Source organism: Petromyzon marinus, chromosome 24 (assembly GCF_048934315.1).
Source record: "Petromyzon marinus isolate PM22_M1 ecotype Great Lakes invasive population chromosome 24, UKy_Petmar_22M1.pri1.0, whole genome shotgun sequence".
Lineage (NCBI taxonomy): Eukaryota > Metazoa > Chordata > Hyperoartia > Petromyzontiformes > Petromyzontidae > Petromyzon > Petromyzon marinus.
In genome coordinates this window covers 2,446,405-2,457,588 of record NC_133690.1, presented here as the reverse complement: position 1 = coordinate 2,457,588, position 11,184 = coordinate 2,446,405, and the positions used below count along the sequence as shown (strand labels likewise).

General features: G+C 46.3%; 1 protein-coding gene across 11 annotated transcripts in view; it reads left to right on the top strand.

Annotated features, from left to right (window-relative positions):
* Nucleotides 1-8,458: 8,458 nt before the first annotated feature.
* The window catches only part of PGGHG (protein-glucosylgalactosylhydroxylysine glucosidase), a 58,303-nt gene continuing 55,577 nt past the window's right edge, over nucleotides 8,459-11,184 (top strand). For 2 of the 11 annotated variants that reach the window (XM_032959819.2, XM_032959818.2), the window contains exon 1: nucleotides 8,471-8,554. The gene's annotated coding sequence lies outside the window, so the exon portion shown is untranslated. The other 9 variants (XM_032959821.2, XM_032959815.2, XM_032959820.2 and 6 more) reach the window with 7 other exon arrangements.

Sequence of the window (11,184 nt, the reverse complement as noted above, 5' to 3'; positions counted from 1 at the left end):
GCAGCTAGAATGCTCGAGAAGGTGGGCGGGGCCAAGGACGGAGCAGCCCTGACCCGGGGGGATATAAGGTGGGTCCCTGGGAGGGACCGGGGTTTGTCGTTCTACAGCTGGAAGCTCCACGTCTACAAGCTGGAAGCTCTACGAGGCATCAACACGTGGTCGGGGACCCGAGTGAGGGTCTGACCCTTCGTAGCTGTAACTCCTATGTATAGAGTAGTTAGCTGGGTGGTCATCACCCTAGGCTGTATCTGGTGAAGGGGCAGTTACCCCTTTGTGTTAACGGGTTGATGTTACAATAAAATTGTTGCCTCTAAAGAACAACGTCTGTGACTCAGTTGGACTCACTACATATAAATGTCAAGTTAAAACCTCCCACCACCCGACACAGCCAACTAGTAAGGGTTGTCATGTAAACAGAACATGCCAATTCGTCACTACTACAGCACACGAGTGTGTTGGAGAGCCGAGCCACAGTAATTACAACTAGCTTCATCAGGCGACAGCCAGATATGTAGAGAAGTCTTACTGTTTTGGTCCTTGTATAGAGGCGTAGATGTGGTGACCATGCTTCTGCGCTCTTGCACAATGTGGGGGGGGGGGGGGATTACTGAGGCAACATACAATGAGCATGTACATTATGCGAGCCCTTTGAACTTGTCCTCCCTGTCTATTGTGTTTATTAAAATAGCCCTGCCAATGGTAATTCCTATTGAAGTATGTTGCCCTTTGTCTGCATGTATTTAAATAATGAATAACTTAATTATTCTCTTCCACGCAGCACTAGCTATCTGAACGGTTAAAGATATTTTGATTTCTTTCAATTTCATTAGATTATATAATTCGTTTTTTTTATTTAAAGCTTTCGTGACTGCAGGGATTCATATTCTTGGTTCTTTCGGTAAAGTCACGTAGAAGGGAAACAATAAAATAATAAAAAAATACATAAAACAATAAAATTCTCACGACGTTTCGACTGCAACACAAGCAATCATCATCAGGTGTGAAAACCACAAAAATAAAATTTGAAAAAAGTGGCGATTTTTTAACGTTAGCACCACGGATAGCGATTTGACAGTTTGTTCAGATGGACGAGTCCATCTATTTTGATTTAAAGCTTTCGTGACTGCAGTAATTCATATTCTTAGCTCTTTCGGTAAAGTCACGTTGAAGGGAAACAGTAAAATATATATTGTTTTTTATTGTCTTATATATATTTTATTATTTTATTGTTTCCCTTCAATGTGACTTTACCGAAAGAGCTAAGAATATGAGTCCATCTATGTTCGGAAAAGAGGAGGGGGGAGACGAAAAATAATGGATGCGGTCTGAAATCCACCGTAAGCGTGAACAATCAATTAAGACCCGAAATGGTTTATCAAATCCTTCCAATGATTGCCAAGCCAGAATCCATCTTCTCGGTTGAAATTGTCTCTGTATATGTGGATAGCCTCATGAACGAATCTCTCATGGTAGCCAGATGGCTTGCAAATAACCTATGTCTTGGAGAAGTCAATGTCATGTGAACCTACTGAATTATGCGGTCCGAGACGTCGTTTGGTTTCTCCAATGTAACTACTACCACAGAGGCAACTTAGTTTGTAGACGCCAGGGTACTGTATGTCCGGAATCACATCTTTTACAGACGGAACTAGATCACGGATTTTATGTAATGTGTTGAATCGGACCTGGATCTTGTGTTTATTCAAGATTTTGGAGATCTTTTTTGTGATACCCTATATTGCGGGGATCACAAAGATCACAAAAAAGATATCCATCTTCTCAACCGAGAAGATGGATTCTGGCTTAGCAATCATTGGAAGGATTTGATAAACCATTTCGGGTCTTAATTGATTGATCACGCTTAAGGTGGCTTTCAGACCGCATCCATTATTTTTCGTCTCCCCCCTCCTCTTTTCCGAACATAGATGGACTCGTTCATCTGAACAAACTGTCAAATCGCTATCCGTGGTGCTAACGTTAAAAAACTGCCACTTTTTTCAAATTTCTTATTGTGGTTTTCACACCTGATGATGATTGCTTGTGTTGCAGTAGAAATGTCGTGAGAATTTTATTGTTTTATATATATTTTTTATTTTATTGTTTCCCTTCTACGTGACTTTACGGAAAGAACCAATAATATCTTATTAGTCTTGGCCAATAGTAGCTAGTTTTGCACAAAACTTCGACATTATCAAAATCAATTGAGTCCTGCTTGGAAGAGAATCATTAAAAAAACATTATTAAAATACATGCCTACAAAGGGCAGCGTACTTCAATAGGGATTTCCGTTGGTAGGGCTATTTTAATAAACACAATAGACAGGAAGGACAAGTTCAAAGGGCTCGCATAATGCACATGTATAGTGAGTCCCACTGAGTCACAGACGTTATCTTGGGAGCAACACTATTTATTCCGCATTAACACGTAACATAACACAATCTACACTCGGGTTTCGAATGCCCATCTAACCACGCTACGGTTGAAATAGACACGGTTCGCTATCCCGATCTGGACCACAAGCTGGGTCCCAGACCGCGTGGCCAGAGGCTTCTTCTCCCCGACGTGGATCTTCCAACACTGTCTCAGAGGTGACGGCTTTCATGGGACGCTGTGGTTTGACACTGAGTGCTTCACTATACGCCAACAAACGAGAATGTCTTAACAACGATATGGACATATTCGTACTACCATAGATCGACAAGCTTGGGTCGATCAAATGTAGCAGACTGTCTGACGTCCTAAGGGAAGGCAAACATGGGGAAAATAATTCACATTCTCATAAAGCTTAGGAATTTGCCTCACCTTTCACTAATAAGGTCACCGATGTTCAGGCATCGAACTCTGGTACACGCATGCATCAAGTTCCATATTCATGATCTATTACAACGGACTTTATAGAGCTCGTAGCTGCTGCTCCAAGCAAATCATGCCAGATCGTCCCAGCACCAACCTGGTGTCGGTGCATTCTGTCACCATTTATTGCTCTTATTTTTCATGTCTGTATCCTCTGGTTGCTTCCCTAAGCATGTTAAGAAAACATTAGTTTAGCCACTCCTTAAGAAGAGCAATCCTCATGATGTGAATAACTACTATTCAGTACCAATTTGCAATTTACTTCAAAGCGCATTGGAGTTGCTATTAGCCTGATTTTGTGATTCTTAAATTACTATTTACCTTACATTACTTGTGCCTTACTATCAGGATTTAGTTCCATTGCATGCCGCCTCACTCAACTCACCCCCCTCAGGTTCCCCTTCATCTGGGTAAGGGCCTGTTTAGAGGCCTTCGACTAACTTAAGCATCACTTCACACTCATCTCCATCTTAGTTTACCCTGAATTTACTCTCCCTTCCATCCTCGATGGTGATGGAAGTGGGACTGGACTGTGTGCAGCTCTACACCAGGTGCAGGGCGGAAATGGGTCATCGCGTATTCCAGCCACACCCTGAGAGAATCCGGAGCTGAATTACTGTGAAATCCAATAGGAGTTGTGCGTGGTAGTATTTGCGTACTGGCAGTTTAGGCCATATCTGTTGGGGAGTGAGTGTCTTGTGCATATTGACCATTTTGCACTGAATTTTTTATTTAACTTAAAGGAGCCAAATGGACAGATGGCACGGTCAGTGCAGGTGTAATGATAGTATGACATCTGCTAGTGGGTAAAAGAAGCACGGATACAGGCACCACTATAAACATCATCCAATCCCAAAGGGAGAGGTATCTGGGCCAAAGGTAAAGGATGGGGCTGGCCGAGATACTCCGGGAACTGGCGAGAAGGTTCCATGAGAGGGCGTGGCTGGAGGTGGAGCCTAGCCACACCTGCGGCAATATAAGCGGAGGTGGACTCGTGGTCGGTGTGTGGAGTCTGGGTCCGGACTGCGTCGCTTCTCGCCGTCATCTTTCTCCGTCGTTCGGCCATGTGGCAGATCTCCTGCGGAGTTCCACCACCCTTACAGGTACACCGTCAGCCAGCGGCGAGGCCAGGAGTGGACGGGTAGAACCCCGCCGGATGATGAACCGTGTGTGTAGTCTGTAAGGACGTTAACATCTAAAGTGTGTATTCGGAAGAGGAAGAAGATAACGTTGGCCCAGTAAGCCCATTGAGACTAACCCTCTAACTCCTTACGTGGAGATGCACAGCGATGATTTGGGCCGTATAGTCACCAAGCCCACGGTGGTGGCTGCAATTCACCCTGGTGTGAGTGCATGTGGTGAGGCAGGTGACACAGTGGCAGAAGAGGCTCTGGTGGTGGATTACCTGGTCGGCGACATTAATTGCACCTTCCTGAAATTGACTCCAGAAGAGCTGCACCAGAAACAACTCCAGGATCCTGAGCTGGCTATGGTAATTCAGGTGCTGCAGGCGGGGTAAGTAGAGGTTCGTGACAACCCCTATCAATTCCTGTTCCCGAAACTGACACTGGTGGAAGGGGTCACTCGGAAGGTGTCGTCCGAGACCAAGCCGGGTTGGTGCAGTCCGCTCAGAGCTGCTGTGGCTGGCCCACAACCTCCTGTTTGCTGAGCATGATGGCGCACAATAAATGACTGATGTCCTCTGTTGACGCTATCTGTCGCTGCGTCTGGCAGGCGGCATGAAAGCCTGGGTGCTGCGGTGCCCAGAAAATCAGTATAGCAAGAAGCCTGCCTGGTAACCCGTGCATCTATGGTCGCTGTTTGTGTCCAGGTGGACCCAGCGAATCGGGCTGGATCTCAAGGGGGGCAATGTCAACCACAGGGCGTGGCAACAAGTACATCATGGTCGTCATGAAGTCCTTGACCAGATTTTCTGTCGCCATTGCCATGCCGGATAATGCATGGAGACCATGGCTGAGGCCTTCATGTTGGCCTTCTTCTTTCGTATGGCTGATGTAGATGCAGAGCAACAACTGCAGTTTTGCTTGTGTTGTTGCTCTGGAGACCGGGAGATCGATGATTGATGTTCGGTCTCCTCGCACATGGTATTCATCATGATTTCTCACTTAGCAGAGTAAGCCATGTGAAGGCTGCCATCTTCCACACCCATGTTGGCTTACGTTTTGCAGCTTGGCGTGCCGGGGAGGGTGGGGATTATCCAGAGCAGTGAATTTGAATTGGTGCAATTTTGGTCCCTCTACCACCACCTGGACATTGAAAAGATATGGAGCATGGGCTACCATCCTCAAATCCAACAGCCTGTTTGAGCGGTTTATTGGCACTTTGTCTCAGACCCTGCCTCACCTACCTTCCTAGAACCAGCAAGACTAGGACCTGCACCTGTCGTATGCACTGTACGCATATCGGATGAAGCCGCAGACTTCCACCAAGGTAACCCCAATCGAGGCCTTGTACGGGGAGGAGGCCCGCATACTGGATGGCCTGCTATTCAGGCATAGAGGAAATGCAACCACCCAGAGTGGAAGAACCCTTACACGAGTAAGTCGAAACTACCACAGAGGTTTGAGCGGACGCCTGGCAGAAGAGTGAGAGGGCACACCAGGGGCAACAATACAGCAACTGGCCTCGGGTGGCGGCCCCGCACTTCAAGCCTCATTTTATGTGTGGCTCTACAACCTGATTCCCAAGCTGGTCCAGTGTGCAAAGCTCATTCGCCCATGGACATGGCCACTGCAGGTGTAGTATATCTGCTCAACCTGAGCTATGTAAAACTGCTCAACCCGAGTTATTCATACTTTAGTACTTGCATTGCCTTTGTGCTGTTCGCCTTTTGTTGTCTGGTCTAACACAGATGAGACAAGGCCACAAAGAGGGCTGGCTGTCTCTCATGTCGGTCAATCAGTTTTAAAGACAATGTATATTTTATCCGAGCATGTTTGCATGGTTTGCCATCAGTATGTGTGGTTAATGCAAACTTGATGCCTTGCAATAGGTATATATTTGGTGTTTGAACAGATTAACACCTATATTCTTGGTTCTTTCGGTAAAGTCACGTAGAAGGGAAACAATAAAATAATAAAAATAAAATTCTCACGACGTTTCGACTGCAACACAAGCAATCATCATCAGGTGTGAAAACCACAGCAAGAAAATGTTCTTGCTTTACCGAAAGAACCAAGAATATGAATCCCTGCAGTCACGAAAACTTTAAATCAAAGATTAACACCTGTTTTTTTTAATTGCCAGAAAGGATAAAAACCTATTGTTATTTCTTCATCAGCCAATGTCCTTTAACCCATTCGTGCCTGAGTTTGTTCCTCCGATGGAGAGTGAGATGAGGCCAGGAAATTGTCCCCCTCCAGAGCCGGCGGGGTCATGGGCTAAAAAGTAGTAGACGGGTGCCTTGGGTACCCTGACGTTACAACTACGCGACTGTGACTCCAGTGTCTTGGAAACACAGGAGTCAATGGGGGTGGGGGAATCACACCTGCGGGGTTCTGTGGAGTCATGGAAATCAAAGCTCCACCCCATGCTGGTGCAGCTCTGGGTCTCCCTTCCTCCTCCAACTGCCCACCAAGCCCTGCGCCGGGGCTCCCATGGGGGTCAGCCAAGTCACAAGGTAGGGAGAGTGAGTCAGAGGGGGGCCCAAGTTGGATGGCTCCCTCTCATGTAAGGGGGCAGGCCACCATTGGCCGGCTTCCGACTGCACGGCTGGAGAATACCTTGCGATCGGCGGAGGGGATGCTCTTTCCAAGAGACGGAAACTCGGACAAGTGTTGCGTCTCTACCTTTTCCAAGAATTCATTTTTAATGTGATATTATAAATATGAATGTTATGTTTTCTTGTATATCTATATGTGTGTAATGACAGGATGACACCTGCTGGCCTGGGAAGGGATTCACGGGTATGGCCACAGAGGTAACAACCAATCAGGGAAGGAGGTGTATCTGGGACAAAGGTGACAGGTGGGGCTAGCTGAGATACTCCCGGAACCTGCTCGAAGGTTCCACGAGAGGGCGTGGCCGGAGGCGGGGCCTAGCCACGCCTGGGGGGATATAAGGGGGAGCGGACCCGCAGCTCGGGGCTTGTGTGTGGGGTCCTGGGTCCTGGCGTGTCAAAGTTCACCGACATCTCTCTCCATCGTCCGGCCACGTGGAAGATCTCCTGCGTGGGTTCCGTCGTCATCACGCCGCCAGACAGTGGCAGAGACGAGTGAGGGGACCACGCTGAGTGATCGGTTGTGCGTGTAGCCGGTAGAGGTGTTATTGCCTAGAGTATATTCAGTGGGAGGAAGAACCATTGTTGGCCTGGGTTGTGCCCAGTGTGAGTAATAAAGAAGAAGTACCCTCTGTACAACATGTCATGGAAGTCGCTCTTTACATGTGCATTCGTTGCCATTCTGGGGTCTTGAAACAGCGTGCCACATGAAAATGATCATTTTGGCAAAAACGTATAAAATGTAGGACATAGACTTTGATGGCTGGGTGCGTTGAGAATAAAAACACGCAAGAAAAATTGGTGTGAATGGGGAGGGACCAAAGCATTTATGACATGGTGTTATTTAAGCAGGTAGCTTTTTTAGATGCCTCCCGTGTGAGGTCAGAGGCAATTATTTCTGGAGGCAATAAATAAATGTCACCCAGCTGCCCTAACGATGACAATAATAAAAACCCTGCCTCTCCAACATAACTTTTTAAATTCATAATCAAGGCCTTGGTGTTTTGAGAATTAAAATAACTCAAATGTAATGTAATACAACATAGAGAGTCGGCTAACACAATAGTCAACACCCTACCTAGTTGATTACATTCTTCCAAAGATTGCTAAATTTGAGAGAGACAGTGGATCGCTTATGAATTGTTTGCAACCATGCCTGCAGAAATACTCAACCATCATATCGTCGATTGCAACATGCTCAGATATTGACTCTTGAAGAAAGAGTTACTTGTGATTTTGGTATTGTTGACATGGATCGAAGACATATCGTCAGTTTTGCCTAAAATACAGTACGCTGTAGGACAAATGGATTTATCCCAAGTACATTTTGTTTGAAGAAAAGTTATGGTGGATCAAAAAAAGTCATGTAGAGCAACTCGCTGAGAAAAAAAATATTTACATTGTTTTGGGGAAAAGGCTACAATTGACAGGGTAATTATATACATTCACTAGTTAAAACAAACGAAAGCAAGATTTTCTGAATGCATTTACAGGAGCAAAATAAAACAAATCTCAGCAGGGTATGCGCACCGGTCACTATTGTGACCATGTGCAATTGGGATTTGGTTTTGAAAATAGGCTACGAGTTTCATGCTGTTACGGCCTGTCTGATTCTAGATTAGTTATAGGTCGAGTAAATACAAATACATTTGGCATAAAAAGTTACTATAAACTCACACATCCATAAATCATGAAGGTTCGACTCAGGCTAAGCCGTTGACTCCTCATCGAAGCACCTTGGGAAGTGGATGGAATCAGCAGGTCTAACGACTCTTTACTTATGCTGTATTAGTTATAACAAAACAAATGTAGATGTTGGCAAACTTTGTAACCCGGTGGGAACTTCGGTTAAAGCAAAACGTTTCCGGGCCTGGAGGTAAAACCTCTGTAGTTGACACCACTGTACGCACACCGCTGCCCCAACGACCATTGCCCAGGGGCGACGTGTCGAACAGCCGCGAGGTATGGTCTCCGTGTGAAGCTTCTCCTCTGCCTCTCCAGGGCTCATTGCGGCCTCGGTGCATTCGCGGCGCAAACCGCACCCCGGTGTCGAACCGGACGGCGAACAAGTGCAAGGTCGCGGTGCGCGTCCACAGCGTGGACCGTGACGAGTTAAACTCCGCTCGCAGAGTTTGAACTCCGTCGCCTCGATGTCCGCGAGCAAACTCGGGCGGGTGCAAATTGCCCCGTCACCCCTCGCTGCCACTGATAAGATTCATTGGCGTAAAATAAAATACAATGTTTTTGTGCCGGGTGACGCTGCAAAGTGTTAATTAATAACTGTATATTGATTTAGCGTGCTGATCTTAAAGGTGCATTGAACAATTTGATGCTCCGACCGATGCTCCCGTTGTTGTGGAGTAACTCATGCAGCCAGCTATGGCTCTAGGGTTTTGGTGTTACATGTTATGTATGTAGTTTATTGTAAAAATTCGGTCACAGTCCCTGTGATCACTGTTACGTTGCAATTATGGCTTTATTTTTTGGTGATTTCGAAAACGTTTTTTTGGTTTGGACATGTTTGTTTTGTTGTAGTACGGAGTTAGACTGATGGCCTTAATCTTAGTTGTCTTGTGGTTGTTGTTATTGTTATTTGACTTGCATCCCACTGGGATTTTTTTGCACACAGCGTTGGTGTACGGTGCTATTTCAGGAATATTTTGTTGTTTTTTTCATGGATGTTCTGTTTGCACAGTTACATAGTCACTTTAAGATGTTTTTCTTGTTAGTGTTTGTGTTTTTTTGTTTGTTGTGGTTGCACCAGATTCAAGAGCCGAATGGCTCACGGGGCTATACCAAAATAAATAAACTGAAACTAAAACTAACTAAACTCGCGACGCCCGGTGGTAACCCGCGGTTCGCTTGGCCGCGGGACTGACATTCGTTGCGCTGCGTAGGCGAAACGAACTCGCCCTCTTGTTTATTCAGACACAAAGACGCACCAAGATACCAAGATCTCCCCCACCCCTGCCGTACATCACTGGCTGCTGCTGCTGTTGGGGACACGCGCTTGGTTAGCCAGCACACGTGAGAGTCGGCACGCCACACGAGGAGGGAGAGTGGTGGTGGTTGTTGTTGTTGGTCAGAACCTCACTCGGCCACCTTTGTCTCCAGCGCGATGTTGATGTTTTAACACACCGGCACTCAATTGAGGCCGAGTTGATAAAGAAGAAGCAAGATCAGGACCGGTTCACGATATTATTCGTCGCTCCGTGATCGGGAATCGTTGGCAATCGCTATTCCTTTTTCACGCCCGTCACCTTTACATTCGTAAAATTAGCGATTTAGTGAGATTTTGATATATTTTTTATTTTATTTTCTACACGGCATCGACCGTACCAACTAACGCACATTCAGACAGACCCTGCTAAGTGATGCGCGTTCGGTGGGGGTGAGGGGGATATTTTTTACGAGATTACAATGCAATAAATATACACAGAACACTGTGAGTATTTCTTCAGAGTGTGAGATGTTCTCTTCGCCCGCCCCCCCCAACACGATGCGTGCAGTTAATACTACAGAGTCCGTAGATAATAATATAGCGATTTAAAGCTTTCGTGACTGCAAGGATTCATCTTCTTTGGTTCTTTCGGTAAAGTCACCACGTAGAAGGAGAATAAAATAATAAATTGATAAAATAAAATAACACAATAAAATTCTCACGACGTTTCGGCCACAACACAAGCGGCCTTCATCAGGTGAAGGGACGAGACTGTCTGGAGGACAGCACAGATGCCATATTTTCTGTCCGTCTGCTACAGCAGATGTATAGGGAATTCCAACAAGACCTACATCTCTGCTTTATTGACCTGCTCAAGGCCTATGCTACCATCAGTAGGGCTGGGCTCTGGGTCGTTCTGCGTGCTTTTGGAGTCCCTCACCCTATGCTCACAATCATTAAAGACCTTCATGATGGTGAGTGGCCCGTGTAAAACTACATGGCCGGGAGTCGGAGCCATTCCCTGTACACCTTGGGGTGCGACAGGGATTCCTCTGGCTCCCAAATTATTTGACATCATTTTTGACCACGTAGTTCGTAAAGCCTTCAATAGCTGTACCGGAGGAATTTCCATCTGGTACAGATAAAATGGGAGGCTGATCGATGCCCGGGTGCGGTCAAGGGATTGCTGCCTATTGCTCAACCATGTTATGTATGCCGATAATCTGGTAATTGCTGGTCACTCAGAGGAGTAGTTGGATGGCGCTGCTTCTGAACCTGGAGCTTGCCACTAAGAGGTGGGACCTTGCCATCAGCCCCACCAAAACTAAGCACATGCCTGGGTATTTTATACCATCGGACACTCCACCCCCACAACTCCCAATTGGTGATGGGGTGGTTGTGGAGAGAGAGTGGAGAGTTTCCCATACTTGAGCAGTCTGCTCATGACCGGCTCCGGTTTAACAGCAGAGGTCTCACTCTGAATCAGTCGAGTGGCATTATTTTTTCATCGGTTGCGTAACGCTGTGTGGAAGCTACCTGGTCTGTCGCTCCGCACGAAAATTCAGGTCTTCTCAGCCACAGTCATTCCCTCCCTTCTTTACGCTTGCGAAACGTGGACCCCCTTAATGGAACATCTTCGCAGGTTAGAATA